The sequence below is a fragment of the Protomyctophum parallelum genome (assembly GCF_964188405.1).
Source record: "Protomyctophum parallelum genome assembly, chromosome: 3".
Taxonomy (NCBI): Eukaryota; Metazoa; Chordata; class Actinopteri; order Myctophiformes; family Myctophidae; genus Protomyctophum; species Protomyctophum parallelum.
The window spans coordinates 27,799,198-27,814,846 of record NC_139698.1 but is presented as its reverse complement, the minus strand read 5'-3'; positions in this window follow the sequence as shown (position 1 = coordinate 27,814,846).

Below are 15,649 nucleotides of genomic sequence, written 5' to 3'. Positions count from 1 at the left end.
TCTGTGGGAAAGTAGTCATGCATGTGGCAGATTAGTCAGTCATTAATGAATCTCCCTTCCTCCAAATAATTTCAGACTGTTTTTAGGTAACAGCGAAGTCTGCATTCACAATAATAGAATAGCTAATCAAAAGTCTGCAAGCACCTAAATCACGATCCACCGGTTGAGAATCACTGATCTAGTATACTTTCCAGAGGTTATGGATCACCACTGACCTCTAAACACTCGGCAGGTTGAGCATCCCATTGAGTTTCCAGTGCCTTTTGGATTTCCATATCAAAAAAGTGATCACGACAGTGCTCATCCCAATATAGGTATTCCCTTGTTTTGTTTGATATTCAAACTGATTTCAAACGTACCTCAATTTAATTTCATGTTGCGCAAAATTACTTGATAGATTCCAGAAGTAAGTTTGTGCAACATATGATATTAAAAGTTGAATTGAATTGAAATTACCGTCATTTTCACAAAGGGATGAATGTCCATCCATGTATCCATCCATCCTTCAGTCTGAAAACATTAAGGATGCATTTTTTTCCAGTCCAGTTTTTATTTATACATTATGGATAATTCGTGTGGACTTAAACTGATATTCGTCTCAACTGCTCATCATACGTTTACAGGTTACACTAGAAAATTCGCAATTTAAAAAAATTGCAGAGTGTGGTTGCCGCAGTGGCTTACATATGCCCCTCCCACTAATATTGCCAGCCAATTACAATTTCAAGTCACGCCTTAGATCATGCGTAAGTAATTCAGAGGGGATTTAACCCCCGAAATTCATGTTTTTGCGACAAACGGTTACATTTCTCGCATTTGCGGCGCCCCCTATGGATGAAAATGGAATTGCTTTTAGAACTTGGTTGATTGAACCACCCCGGACATGTGATTACAAATTTGGGATGGATTGGACATTCCGTTCGTGATTTATGGCATTTTTGTGATATAGGCCCCTCCTACTAACTTCGGAAGACGATTACGGCCGAACGATACGCACTACCAAAATTCTGCATTTGGTGTTTTAATCGGATATGTCCAGAGATCATGTGTGCCGATTTCTGTGAGATTTGGACAAAATATGTAGGAGGAAAAGCAAAAAGTTTGTTTTGGGCAAAATTCTAAATGGCGGAAAATCTATCATGGCGGAAATGGGCGTGGCCTATATGGGGAGATGCGTCATGAATCCAGGGAAAAAATAATTTTGATTTTACGACCTACGGTTCAAGAGTTATAAGCCAAAAGGTAAAGTGGGCTGTTATAGCGCCACCATGAGGCCGACCTATTTTTTCATTTCATTTCATTTCAACCTTTATTTAGTTCTCGGATAACACACTGAGGGCTGGGACCCTCTTTTTCAGTGGTGCCGAGATTACAACACATCAACAATGTACAGTTACAATGTAACATACAGTAACATAAAACAAGAAAACAACAAGAAAACAAAACATAGATAAATAGAGTAAAATATCACTGGTAATAATAATAATAATAAGGGAACATTGCATAGTGCTCAATTAAAACAGGTACAGTTGATATTTACCAGCGTTGATATGTCAAGATGAAAGCGATATAGAGAAGGAAGAGAGCTGTATTTTAGTGAAGTCTGTAAGGTGTTCCAAGTGTGTGGGGCAGCACACTTGAAGGCAGACTTTCCAGATGTAGTGGAGGCATGTATGCTCGCTAGCATCAAATATTCTTGGGAGCGTGTATGATAAGAAGTGTTTTTCCATTTTAAAAGAGAATTTAAATAAGAAGGTAAGTTCCCAATTAGAGCTTTATATATAAATAAAAACCAATGTTGGTCTCTCCTTGTCGCAAGGGAGGGCCAACCAACCTTATTATATAGTATGCAATGATGAGTGTTATAGCTGTCGCCTGTTATAAATCTGAGGGCAGAATGATAAACTGGGTCCAAGATTTTAAGTGTGGTAGCTGATGCGTTTCTGTATATAATGTCCCCGTAGTCCAGAGCGGAGATGAAAAGTGCTTCAATTAGTCTTTTTCTGGTAGGCCAAGGAAAGCAGGATCTGTTTCGGTAAAAAAAGCCAGGCTTCATTCGCAATTTCTTTGTTAAAATTTCAATGTGTGTTTTAAAAGTAAGTTTCTCGTCTAGCCAGATCCCGAGGTATTTATAAAAAGGTACTCGTTCAATGGTGGTGCCATTAGAGGTGTATAGCTGAGGATAATTTTCATTTAAAGCTATTTTCTTTGTAAAAAACATAAGTTTGGTCTTTTCTGCATTTAAAACCAGTTTTAAATCCAGCAATGATTTCTGGAAAACATCAAAGGCAAGTTGCAACATATGAGTAGATTTCTCCACAGAGTCTGAGAAACAATATAAGATCGTATCATCAGCATATAAATGTACATTACAGGTCTGTAATGTATTTACAATATTGTTAATATATATAATAAACAGTATGGGACCCAAAATCGAGCCTTGGGGTACTCCTTTAGATATATGGAGGAACTCTGATTTTACAGTTCCAACTTTAACACATTGATGTCTCTCAGAGAGGTAATTTTTAAACCATGTACAGGCAATAGGATCAAAACCAATATGACATAATCTTTCTAAAAGCAATGTATGGTCCACGGTATCGAAAGCTTTTGATAGGTCTACAAATAGTGCAGCACAAAATAGCTTGTTATCCAATGCTGAGGCAATATCATTTAAAACTATAAAATTATAAATTTAATTAATTTTAGTGATAATTATCATTATCATTTAAAACTATAAAATTATAATTTTAATTAATTTTAGTGATAATTATGAAATATCCCTAAAATACAAGCACACGATTCCCGATTTTTCCGGTCAATTTGACATATGGCTCAAGTGCGTACAGCGTACAGTGTGGGAGGTATAAAGCGACAAAAAAAAGACTACTCCCGTGAAATAATAATAATAAAGTGTTACAATTACTAGAGTCTGGTTGCCCATTCGGGCAACCACACTAATAACAGCAAGAAGGCATGGGCCACAATCCACCGTCTTGGCAAAAACCACACCACCCATAATTCACAACGGTCACAGCAAACTCTATTGCATCACAACTGGTGTAGTTATTGGATGGAGCCCGCACACCACCAAAAAAAGAAAAACAACATGGACTTTAGCCTTTCGCTTTTCTGCGATTTAACCTTTTTTCAAATCCTCAACAATGATGAAGAATCGTGCACTATAGCGTGCCACTTAATGACCTTGACCAATATCAATGACCTTGAGCAGTATAAATTACCTTCAATAAGACTAGTAAATGACCTTGACCAGTATAAATGACCTTGACAAGTACAAATGACCTTGACCAGTATAAATGACCTTCACCAGTAGAAATGACCGTGACCAGTATATGACTGTGACCAGTATACATGACCTTCATGAGACTAGTAAATGACCTTGACCAGTATAAATGACCTTTATAAGACTAGTAAATGATCTTCACCAGTATAAATGACCTTGACCAGTATGCGGTCCGTGACCATGGACTATAGCCTTTTGCTTTTCCTTGATTTTCACCTTTAAAAAATCCTCAACAATGATGACCATGGACCAATGAATGAAATACAACACATTGAGCAGGGCACTGCAGGGAGTTGAACCCCGTTCCGGTAAACCAGAAGTCCGACACCAGTGCCTTAGTTTTTGTGTTGTTGTTCATTTAAAGGTCCAGGTGTGCATACGCATGTGCGCCTGTGCGTGTGTAGGTGCATGTGTGCATGTGTGTGTGCACGCTTCAATGACCACTGTTGGACCCAATGGCGATCAAGGACCTCAGGGAGCCACCCATAATTCACGGTCACAGCAAACTCTGTTGCATCACAACTGGTGGCCAACAGTCGTAACCAACACCGCCGCCGACCCACAGGAGAATACCATCGCACAGTGGTATCAGACCAACCACAATCAGCCAGCCCTCAAACCAAACCATTCGACCTAGAAGAACTCGAAACCCGGAAAAGCAGCAGGGATTGATGACATACTGGCAAAAATTATACAGCACCTGGAACCTAACGCAAAGACCTGGCTCGTGGGGATGCTGAACACATGCATGGCACAGAAAACCATCCCTTCTGTCTGGAGAAAGGTCAAAGTGGTTGCAATCCCCAAACCTGGCAAAGACCCATCATCCTCAAAGAGCTACCGACCCATTTCCCTCCTCTGCATCACCTACAAGAGAGGCTGCTACTCCAACGCCTCATACCACTCATAGACACCAAGCTGACTAAAGACCAAGGTGGTTTCCGTCCCGTCCTGTGCTGGACAGAGCTCAACCTCACCCAACACATTGAGGATGGGTTTGAGGGAAAACAAATAACTGGAGCAGCAACTGGAGGGCGAAGCAAGCACGCAGGCAGCTTGTGCCTGCCTGCGTGCCTGCCTGCCTTCCTGCCTGCCTTCCTCATGTGGAAGCTGCATAGTTGACTTTGTGTGTGTCTTTCTTTTTCTGTCTGTCTTTCTTAGGATGAAGATCAAGGTAGACGCCGTTGGAAGGCTCAACACAAGCCGATGCCCCTAGAGATCCATCCCAAAGCTTCCCTCAGGGAGTCCAGCAAGCCAGCTAGCCAGCAAGCCCGCCCAGTCAGCCAACGCAGCCAGCCAGCTCCGCCAGTCAGCCAGTGTAGAAAGTCAGGCTGACAAGCCAGAGCATATCAGCCCTTGCAGTCCGCCATTGCAGCCATACCAGCCTTGCTCAGTCAGCTCAGCCAGGCCTCTCTCGAGGCCTGGCTCTCTGTCTGCCTGGCCCGGTCTGCCCTGCCCTGCCTTGCAGCAACAGAACCAGCCTTGCTAGCAAGCCAGCCAGCTCAGAATACGAGCTCAGCAAGCCAGCGCAGCTGGCAAGCACGCAGTTAGTCTTAACCAGTTTCAGACAGGCAGGCCAAGGCAGACAGACAGGAAGACCGAGGCGCCTAGGCAGGCAGACAGGCCAGGAAGGCAACAAAGTGCAGGCAGGGGGACTATCCGGCCTAAGGCTGCGCTGCAAGGGTTGGAGCCTGGCCAGCTCCTGCTGATCTCCGCTGAGTGGCTGTGGCTGCACAGTAAGGCTGCAGTAACCTAGTCTGGGCTTGTTGCTGCACTGGCTTGCTCAGCTCGCATTCTGAGCTGGCTGGCTTGCCAGAAAGGCTGGTTCTGTTGCTGCAAGGCAGGGCGGGGCAGACCGGGCCAGGCAGACAGAGAGCCAGGCCTCGAGAGAGGCCTGGCTGAGCTGACTGAGCAAGGCTGGCATGGCTGCAGTGGCTGACTGCAAGGGCTGATATGCTCTGGCTTGGCAGCCTGACTTTCTACACTGGCTGACTGGCGGAGCTGACTGGCTGCGTTCGCTGACTGGGCAGGCTTGCTGGCTAGCTGGCTTGCTGGGCTCCCTGAGGGAAGCTTTGGGATGGATCTCTAGGGGCATCGGCTTGTGTTGAGCCTTCCAACGGCGTCTACCTTGATCTCCGTCCTAAGAAAGAAAGACAGAAAAAGAAAGACACACACAAACCCAACTATGCAGCTTCCACCTGAGGAACCGAGACGCGAAAAAAGAACTGAGCGTCACTTGGGATGGTCACAAACTCTCCAACCATACCCACCCCATGTATCTTGGAGTTACACTGGACAGGACACTCTTCTTCAAAAAACACCTGGAGAACACAAAAGCCACGGTCAACACCCACAATAACATCCTGTGAAAACTAGTGAACTCCAAGAGGGGCGCAGACCCACAAACAATCTGTGCAACTGCCATGGCCCTGTCTTTCTCTACAGCAGAGTATGCCTGCTCAAGCTGGAGCCGATCACGTCACACCAAATTGGTCGACACAGCCCTAAATGACACCTGTCGCATCAACACGGGATGCGTCAAGACAACACCTGTCCCGTGCCTTTATGCGCTAGCCGGCACCTCCCCCCGCACATCAGACGACTGTGTATCGCTCAAGATGAATGGAGAACACAGGAGATAGACAGTGAAGTTGGGAATGAACGAAGGAAAGTCTGGAATGAAATGATAGAGAACACCTCACACACACATAGTTTCCTTTTGTGGCTGTTTACATTCGAGGGTCGCCGGTCCTCTCGAACGGAACAGTTTAACGTCATGCCCAGGACGAAAAGATATAGAGAACACCAACATGACAAATAACAGCAGGAAGGCATGGGCCACAATCCACCGTCTTGGCAAAGACCACACCACCCATAATTCACAACGGTCACAGCAAACTCTATTGCATCACAACTGGTGTAGTTATTGGATGGAGCCCGCACACCACCAAAAAAAGAAAAACAACATACTATAGTATGCCCTCCGTGACCATGGACTTTAGCCTTTCGCTTTTCTGCGATTTAACCTTTTTTCAAATCCTCAACAATGATGAAGAATCATGCACTATAGCGTGCCACTTAATGACCTTGACCAATATCAATGACCTTGAGCAGTATAAATTACCTTCAATAAGACTAGTAAATGACCTTGACCAGTATAAATGACCTTGACAAGTACAAATGACCTTGACCAGTATAAATGACCTTCACCAGTAGAAATGACCGTGACCAGTATATGACTGTGACCAGTATACATGACCTTCATGAGACTAGTAAATGACCTTGACCAGTATAAATGACCTTTATAAGACTAGTAAATGATCTTCACCAGTATAAATGACCTTGACCAGTATGCGGTCCGTGACCATGGACTATAGCCTTTTGCTTTTCCTTGATTTTCACCTTTAAAAAATCCTCAACAATGATGAAGAATCGCGCACTATAGCGCGCCGCTCAATGACCTGAGACCATGGACCAATGAATGAAATACAACACATTGAGCAGGGCACTGCAGGGAGTTTAACCCCGTTCCGGTAAACCAGAAGTCCGACACCAGTGCCTTAGTTTTTGTGTTGTTGTTCATTTAAAGGTCCAGGTGTGCATACGCATGTGCGCCTGTGCGTGTGTAGGTGCATGTGTGCATGTGTGTGTGCACGCTTCAATGACCACTGTTGGACCCAATGGCGATCAAGGACCTCAGGGAGCCACCCATAATTCACAACGGTCACAGCAAACTCTGTTGCATCACAACTGGTGGCCAACAGTCGTAACCAACACCGCCGCCGACCCACAGGAGAATACCATCGCACAGTGGTATCAGACCAACCACAATCAGCCAGCCCTCAAACCAAACCATTCGACCTAGAAGAACTCGAAACCCGGAAAAGCAGCAGGGATTGATGACATACTGGCAAAAATTATACAGCACCTGGAACCTAACGCAAAGACCTGGCTCGTGGGGATGCTGAACACATGCATGGCACAGAAAACCATCCCTTCTGTCTGGAGAAAGGTCAAAGTGGTTGCAATCCCCAAACCTGGCAAAGACCCATCATCCTCAAAGAGCTACCGACCCATTTCCCTCCTCTGCATCACCTACAAGAGAGGCTGCTACTCCAACGCCTCATACCACTCATAGACACCAAGCTGACTAAAGACCAAGGTGGTTTCCGTCCCGTCCTGTGCTGGACAGAGCTCAACCTCACCCAACACATTGAGGATGGGTTTGAGGGAAAACAAATAACTGGAGCAGCAACTGGAGGGCGAAGCAAGCACGCAGGCAGCTTGTGCCTGCCTGCGTGCCTGCCTGCCTTCCTGCCTGCCTTCCTCATGTGGAAGCTGCATAGTTGACTTTGTGTGTGTCTTTCTTTTTCTGTCTGTCTTTCTTAGGATGAAGATCAAGGTAGACGCCGTTGGAAGGCTCAACACAAGCCGATGCCCCTAGAGATCCATCCCAAAGCTTCCCTCAGGGAGTCCAGCAAGCCAGCTAGCCAGCAAGCCCGCCCAGTCAGCCAACGCAGCCAGCCAGCTCCGCCAGTCAGCCAGTGTAGAAAGTCAGGCTGACAAGCCAGAGCATATCAGCCCTTGCAGTCCGCCATTGCAGCCATACCAGCCTTGCTCAGTCAGCTCAGCCAGGCCTCTCTCGAGGCCTGGCTCTCTGTCTGCCTGGCCCGGTCTGCCCTGCCTTGCCTTGCAGCAACAGAACCAGCCTTGCTAGCAAGCCAGCCAGCTCAGAATACGAGCTCAGCAAGCCAGCGCAGCTGGCAAGCACGCAGTTAGTCTTAACCAGTTTCAGACAGGCAGGCCAAGGCAGACAGACAGGAAGACCGAGGCGCCTAGGCAGGCAGACAGGCCAGGAAGGCAACAAAGTGCAGGCAGGGGGACTATCCGGCCTAAGGCTGCGCTGCAAGGGTTGGAGCCTGGCCAGCTCCTGCTGATCTCCGCTGAGTGGCTGTGGCTGCACAGTAAGGCTGCAGTAACCTAGTCTGGGCTTGTTGCTGCACTGGCTTGCTCAGCTCGCATTCTGAGCTGGCTGGCTTGCCAGAAAGGCTGGTTCTGTTGCTGCAAGGCAGGGCGGGGCAGACCGGGCCAGGCAGACAGAGAGCCAGGCCTCGAGAGAGGCCTGGCTGAGCTGACTGAGCAAGGCTGGCATGGCTGCAGTGGCTGACTGCAAGGGCTGATATGCTCTGGCTTGGCAGCCTGACTTTCTACACTGGCTGACTGGCGGAGCTGACTGGCTGCGTTCGCTGACTGGGCAGGCTTGCTGGCTAGCTGGCTTGCTGGGCTCCCTGAGGGAAGCTTTGGGATGGATCTCTAGGGGCATCGGCTTGTGTTGAGCCTTCCAACGGCGTCTACCTTGATCTCCGTCCTAAGAAAGAAAGACAGAAAAAGAAAGACACACACAAACCCAACTATGCAGCTTCCACCTGAGGAACCGAGACGCGAAAAAAGAACTGAGCGTCACTTGGGATGGTCACAAACTCTCCAACCATACCCACCCCATGTATCTTGGAGTTACACTGGACAGGACACTCTTCTTCAAAAAACACCTGGAGAACACAAAAGCCACGGTCAACACCCACAATAACATCCTGTGAAAACTAGTGAACTCCAAGAGGGGCGCAGACCCACAAACAATCTGTGCAACTGCCATGGCCCTGTCTTTCTCTACAGCAGAGTATGCCTGCTCAAGCTGGAGCCGATCACGTCACACCAAATTGGTCGACACAGCCCTAAATGACACCTGTCGCATCAACACGGGATGCGTCAAGACAACACCTGTCCCGTGCCTTTATGCGCTAGCCGGCACCTCCCCCCGCACATCAGACGACTGTGTATCGCTCAAGATGAATGGAGAACACAGGAGATAGACAGTGAAGTTGGGAATGAACGAAGGAAAGTCTGGAATGAAATGATAGAGAACACCTCACACACACATAGTTTCCTTTTGTGGCTGTTTACATTCGAGGGTCGCCGGTCCTCTCGAACGGAACAGTTTAACGTCATGCCCAGGACGAAAAGATATAGAGAACACCAACATGACAAATAACAGCAGGAAGGCATGGGCCACAATCCACCGTCTTGGCAAAGACCACACCACCCATAATTCACAACGGTCACAGCAAACTCTATTGCATCACAACTGGTGTAGTTATTGGATGGAGCCCGCACACCACCAAAAAATGAAAAACAACATACTATAGTATGCCCTCCGTGACCATGGACTTTAGCCTTTCGCTTTTCTGCGATTTAACCTTTTTTCAAATCCTCAACAATGATGAAGAATCGCGCACTATAGCGTGCCACTTAATGACCTTGACCAATATCAATGACCTTGAGCAGTATAAATTACCTTCAATAAGGCTAGTAAATGACCTTGACCAGTATAAATGACCTTGACAAGTACAAATGACCTTGACCAGTATAAATGACCTTCACCAGTAGAAATGACCGTGACCAGTATATGACTGTGACCAGTATAAATTACCTTCATGAGACTAGTAAATGACCTTGACCAGTGTAAATGACCTTTACAAGACTAGTAAATGATCTTCCCCAGTATAAATGACCTTGACCAGTATGCGGTCCGTGACCATGGACTATAGCCTTTTGCTTTTCCTTGATTTTCACCTTTAAAAAATCCTCAACAATGATGAAGATTCGCGCACAATAGCGCGCCGCTCAATGACCTGAGACCATGGACCAATGAATGAAATACAACACATTTGAGCAGGGCACTGCAGGGAGTTGAACCCCGTTCCGGTAAACCAGAAGTCCGACACCAGTGCCTTAGTTTTTGTGTTGTTGTTCATTTAAAGGTCCAGGTGTGCATACGCATGTGCGCCTGTGCGTGTGTAGGTGCATGTGTGCATGTGTGTGTGCACGCTTCACCACTGTTGGACCCCATGGGGATCAAGGACCTCAGGGAGCCACCCATAATTCACAACGGTCACAGCGAACTCTGTTGCATCACAACTGGTGGCCAACAGTCGTAACCAACACCGCCGCCGACCCAAAGGAGAATACAATCGCACAGTGGTATCAGACCAACCACAATCAGCCAGCTCTCAAACCAAACCCTTCGACCTAGAAGAACTCGAAACTGCAATGGGAAAGTTGAAACCCGGAAAAGCAGCAGGGATTGATGACATACTGGCAGAAATGATACAGCACCTGGAACCTAACGCAAAGACCTGGCTCGTGGGGATGCTGAACACATGCATGGCACAGAAAACCATCCCTTCTGTCTGGAGAAAGGCCAAAGTGGTTGCAATCCCCAAACCTGGCAAAGACCCATCATCCTCAAAGAGCTACCGACCCATTTCCCTCCTCTGCATCACCTACAAGAGAGGCTGCTACTCCAACGCCTCATACCACTCATAGACACCAAGCTGACTAAAGACCAAGGTGGTTTCCGTCCCGTCCTGTGCTGGACAGAGCTCAACCTCACCCAACACATTGAGGATGGGTTTGAGAGAAAACAAATAACTGGAGCAGCAACTGGAGGGCGAAGCAAGCACGCAGGCAGCTTGTGCCTGCGTGCCTGCCTTCCTCATGTGGAAGCTGCATAGTTGACTTTGTGTGTGTCTTTCTTTTTCTGTCTGTCTTTCTTATGATGAAGATCAAGGTAGACGCCGTTGGAAGGCTCAACACAAGCCGATGCCCCTAGAGATCCATCCCAAAGCTTCCCTCAGGGAGTCCAGCAAGCCAGCTAGCCAGCAAGCCCGCCCAGTCAGCCAACGCAGCCAGCCAGCTCCGCCAGTCAGCCAGTGTAGAAAGTCAGGCTGACAAGCCAGAGCATATCAGCCCTTGCAGTCCGCCATTGCAGCCATACCAGCCTTGCTCAGTCAGCTCAGCCAGGCCTCTCTCGAGGCCTGGCTCTCTGTCTGCCTGGCCCGGTCTGCCCTGCCCTGCCTTGCAGCAACAGAACCAGCCTTGCTAGCAAGCCAGCCAGCTCAGAATACGAGCTCAGCAAGCCAGCGCAGCTGGCAAGCACGCAGTTAGTCTTAACCAGTTTCAGACAGGCAGGCCAAGGCAGACAGACAGGAAGACCGAGGCGCCTAGGCAGGCAGACAGGCCAGGAAGGCAACAAAGTGCAGGCAGGGGGACTATCCGGCCTAAGGCTGCGCTGCAAGGTTTGGAGCCTGGCCAGCTCCTGCTGATCTCCGCTGAGTGGCTGTGGCTGCACAGTAAGGCTGCAGTAACCTAGTCTGGGCTTGTTGCTGCACTGGCTTGCTCAGCTCGCATTCTGAGCTGGCTGGCTTGCCAGAAAGGCTGGTTCTGTTGCTGCAAGGCAGGGCGGGGCAGACCGGGCCAGGCAGACAGAGAGCCAGGCCTCGAGAGAGGCCTGGCTGAGCTGACTGAGCAAGGCTGGCATGGCTGCAGTGGCTGACTGCAAGGGCTGATATGCTCTGGCTTGGCAGCCTGACTTTCTACACTGGCTGACTGGCGGAGCTGACTGGCTGCGTTCGCTGACTGGGCAGGCTTGCTGGCTAGCTGGCTTGCTGGGCTCCCTGAGGGAAGCTTTGGGATGGATCTCTAGGGGCATCGGCTTGTGTTGAGCCTTCCAACGGCGTCTACCTTGATCTCCGTCCTAAGAAAGAAAGACAGAAAAAGAAAGACACACACAAACCCAACTATGCAGCTTCCACCTGAGGAACCGAGACGCGAAAAAAGAACTGAGCGTCACTTGGGATGGTCACAAACTCTCCAACCATACCCACCCCATGTATCTTGGAGTTACACTGGACAGGACACTCTTCTTCAAAAAACACCTGGAGAACACAAAAGCCACGGTCAACACCCACAATAACATCCTGTGAAAACTAGTGAACTCCAAGAGGGGCGCAGACCCACAAACAATCTGTGCAACTGCCATGGCCCTGTCTTTCTCTACAGCAGAGTATGCCTGCTCAAGCTGGAGCCGATCACGTCACACCAAATTGGTCGACACAGCCCTAAATGACACCTGTCGCATCAACACGGGATGCGTCAAGACAACACCTGTCCCGTGCCTTTATGCGCTAGCCGGCACCTCCCCCCGCACATCAGACGACTGTGTATCGCTCAAGATGAATGGAGAACACAGGAGATAGACAGTGAAGTTGGGAATGAACGAAGGAAAGTCTGGAATGAAATGATAGAGAACACCTCACACACACATAGTTTCCTTTTGTGGCTGTTTACATTCGAGGGTCGCCGGTCCTCTCGAACGGAACAGTTTAACGTCATGCCCAGGACGAAAAGATATAGAGAACACCAACATGACAAATAACAGCAGGAAGGCATGGGCCACAATCCACCGTCTTGGCAAAGACCACACCACCCATAATTCACAACGGTCACAGCAAACTCTATTGCATCACAACTGGTGTAGTTATTGGATGGAGCCCGCACACCACCAAAAAAAGAAAAACAACATACTATAGTATGCCCTCCGTGACCATGGACTTTAGCCTTTCGCTTTTCTGCGATTTAACCTTTTTTCAAATCCTCAACAATGATGAAGAATCATGCACTATAGCGTGCCACTTAATGACCTTGACCAATATCAATGACCTTGAGCAGTATAAATTACCTTCAATAAGACTAGTAAATGACCTTGACCAGTATAAATGACCTTGACAAGTACAAATGACCTTGACCAGTATAAATGACCTTCACCAGTAGAAATGACCGTGACCAGTATATGACTGTGACCAGTATACATGACCTTCATGAGACTAGTAAATGACCTTGACCAGTATAAATGACCTTTATAAGACTAGTAAATGATCTTCACCAGTATAAATGACCTTGACCAGTATGCGGTCCGTGACCATGGACTATAGCCTTTTGCTTTTCCTTGATTTTCACCTTTAAAAAATCCTCAACAATGATGAAGAATCGCGCACTATAGCGCGCCGCTCAATGACCTGAGACCATGGACCAATGAATGAAATACAACACATTGAGCAGGGCACTGCAGGGAGTTTAACCCCGTTCCGGTAAACCAGAAGTCCGACACCAGTGCCTTAGTTTTTGTGTTGTTGTTCATTTAAAGGTCCAGGTGTGCATACGCATGTGCGCCTGTGCGTGTGTAGGTGCATGTGTGCATGTGTGTGTGCACGCTTCAATGACCACTGTTGGACCCAATGGCGATCAAGGACCTCAGGGAGCCACCCATAATTCACAACGGTCACAGCAAACTCTGTTGCATCACAACTGGTGGCCAACAGTCGTAACCAACACCGCCGCCGACCCACAGGAGAATACCATCGCACAGTGGTATCAGACCAACCACAATCAGCCAGCCCTCAAACCAAACCATTCGACCTAGAAGAACTCGAAACCCGGAAAAGCAGCAGGGATTGATGACATACTGGCAAAAATTATACAGCACCTGGAACCTAACGCAAAGACCTGGCTCGTGGGGATGCTGAACACATGCATGGCACAGAAAACCATCCCTTCTGTCTGGAGAAAGGTCAAAGTGGTTGCAATCCCCAAACCTGGCAAAGACCCATCATCCTCAAAGAGCTACCGACCCATTTCCCTCCTCTGCATCACCTACAAGAGAGGCTGCTACTCCAACGCCTCATACCACTCATAGACACCAAGCTGACTAAAGACCAAGGTGGTTTCCGTCCCGTCCTGTGCTGGACAGAGCTCAACCTCACCCAACACATTGAGGATGGGTTTGAGGGAAAACAAATAACTGGAGCAGCAACTGGAGGGCGAAGCAAGCACGCAGGCAGCTTGTGCCTGCCTGCGTGCCTGCCTGCCTTCCTGCCTGCCTTCCTCATGTGGAAGCTGCATAGTTGACTTTGTGTGTGTCTTTCTTTTTCTGTCTGTCTTTCTTAGGATGAAGATCAAGGTAGACGCCGTTGGAAGGCTCAACACAAGCCGATGCCCCTAGAGATCCATCCCAAAGCTTCCCTCAGGGAGTCCAGCAAGCCAGCTAGCCAGCAAGCCCGCCCAGTCAGCCAACGCAGCCAGCCAGCTCCGCCAGTCAGCCAGTGTAGAAAGTCAGGCTGACAAGCCAGAGCATATCAGCCCTTGCAGTCCGCCATTGCAGCCATACCAGCCTTGCTCAGTCAGCTCAGCCAGGCCTCTCTCGAGGCCTGGCTCTCTGTCTGCCTGGCCCGGTCTGCCCTGCCCTGCCTTGCAGCAACAGAACCAGCCTTGCTAGCAAGCCAGCCAGCTCAGAATACGAGCTCAGCAAGCCAGCGCAGCTGGCAAGCACGCAGTTAGTCTTAACCAGTTTCAGACAGGCAGGCCAAGGCAGACAGACAGGAAGACCGAGGCGCCTAGGCAGGCAGACAGGCCAGGAAGGCAACAAAGTGCAGGCAGGGGGACTATCCGGCCTAAGGCTGCGCTGCAAGGGTTGGAGCCTGGCCAGCTCCTGCTGATCTCCGCTGAGTGGCTGTGGCTGCACAGTAAGGCTGCAGTAACCTAGTCTGGGCTTGTTGCTGCACTGGCTTGCTCAGCTCGCATTCTGAGCTGGCTGGCTTGCCAGAAAGGCTGGTTCTGTTGCTGCAAGGCAGGGCGGGGCAGACCGGGCCAGGCAGACAGAGAGCCAGGCCTCGAGAGAGGCCTGGCTGAGCTGACTGAGCAAGGCTGGCATGGCTGCAGTGGCTGACTGCAAGGGCTGATATGCTCTGGCTTGGCAGCCTGACTTTCTACACTGGCTGACTGGCGGAGCTGACTGGCTGCGTTCGCTGACTGGGCAGGCTTGCTGGCTAGCTGGCTTGCTGGGCTCCCTGAGGGAAGCTTTGGGATGGATCTCTAGGGGCATCGGCTTGTGTTGAGCCTTCCAACGGCGTCTACCTTGATCTCCGTCCTAAGAAAGAAAGACAGAAAAAGAAAGACACACACAAACCCAACTATGCAGCTTCCACCTGAGGAACCGAGACGCGAAAAAAGAACTGAGCGTCACTTGGGATGGTCACAAACTCTCCAACCATACCCACCCCATGTATCTTGGAGTTACACTGGACAGGACACTCTTCTTCAAAAAACACCTGGAGAACACAAAAGCCACGGTCAACACCCACAATAACATCCTGTGAAAACTAGTGAACTCCAAGAGGGGCGCAGACCCACAAACAATCTGTGCAACTGCCATGGCCCTGTCTTTCTCTACAGCAGAGTATGCCTGCTCAAGCTGGAGCCGATCACGTCACACCAAATTGGTCGACACAGCCCTAAATGACACCTGTCGCATCAACACGGGATGCGTCAAGACAACACCTGTCCCGTGCCTTTATGCGCTAGCCGGCACCTCCCCCCGCACATCAGACGACTGTGTATCGCTCAAGATGAATGGAGAACACAGGAGATAGACAGTGAAGTTGGGAATGAACG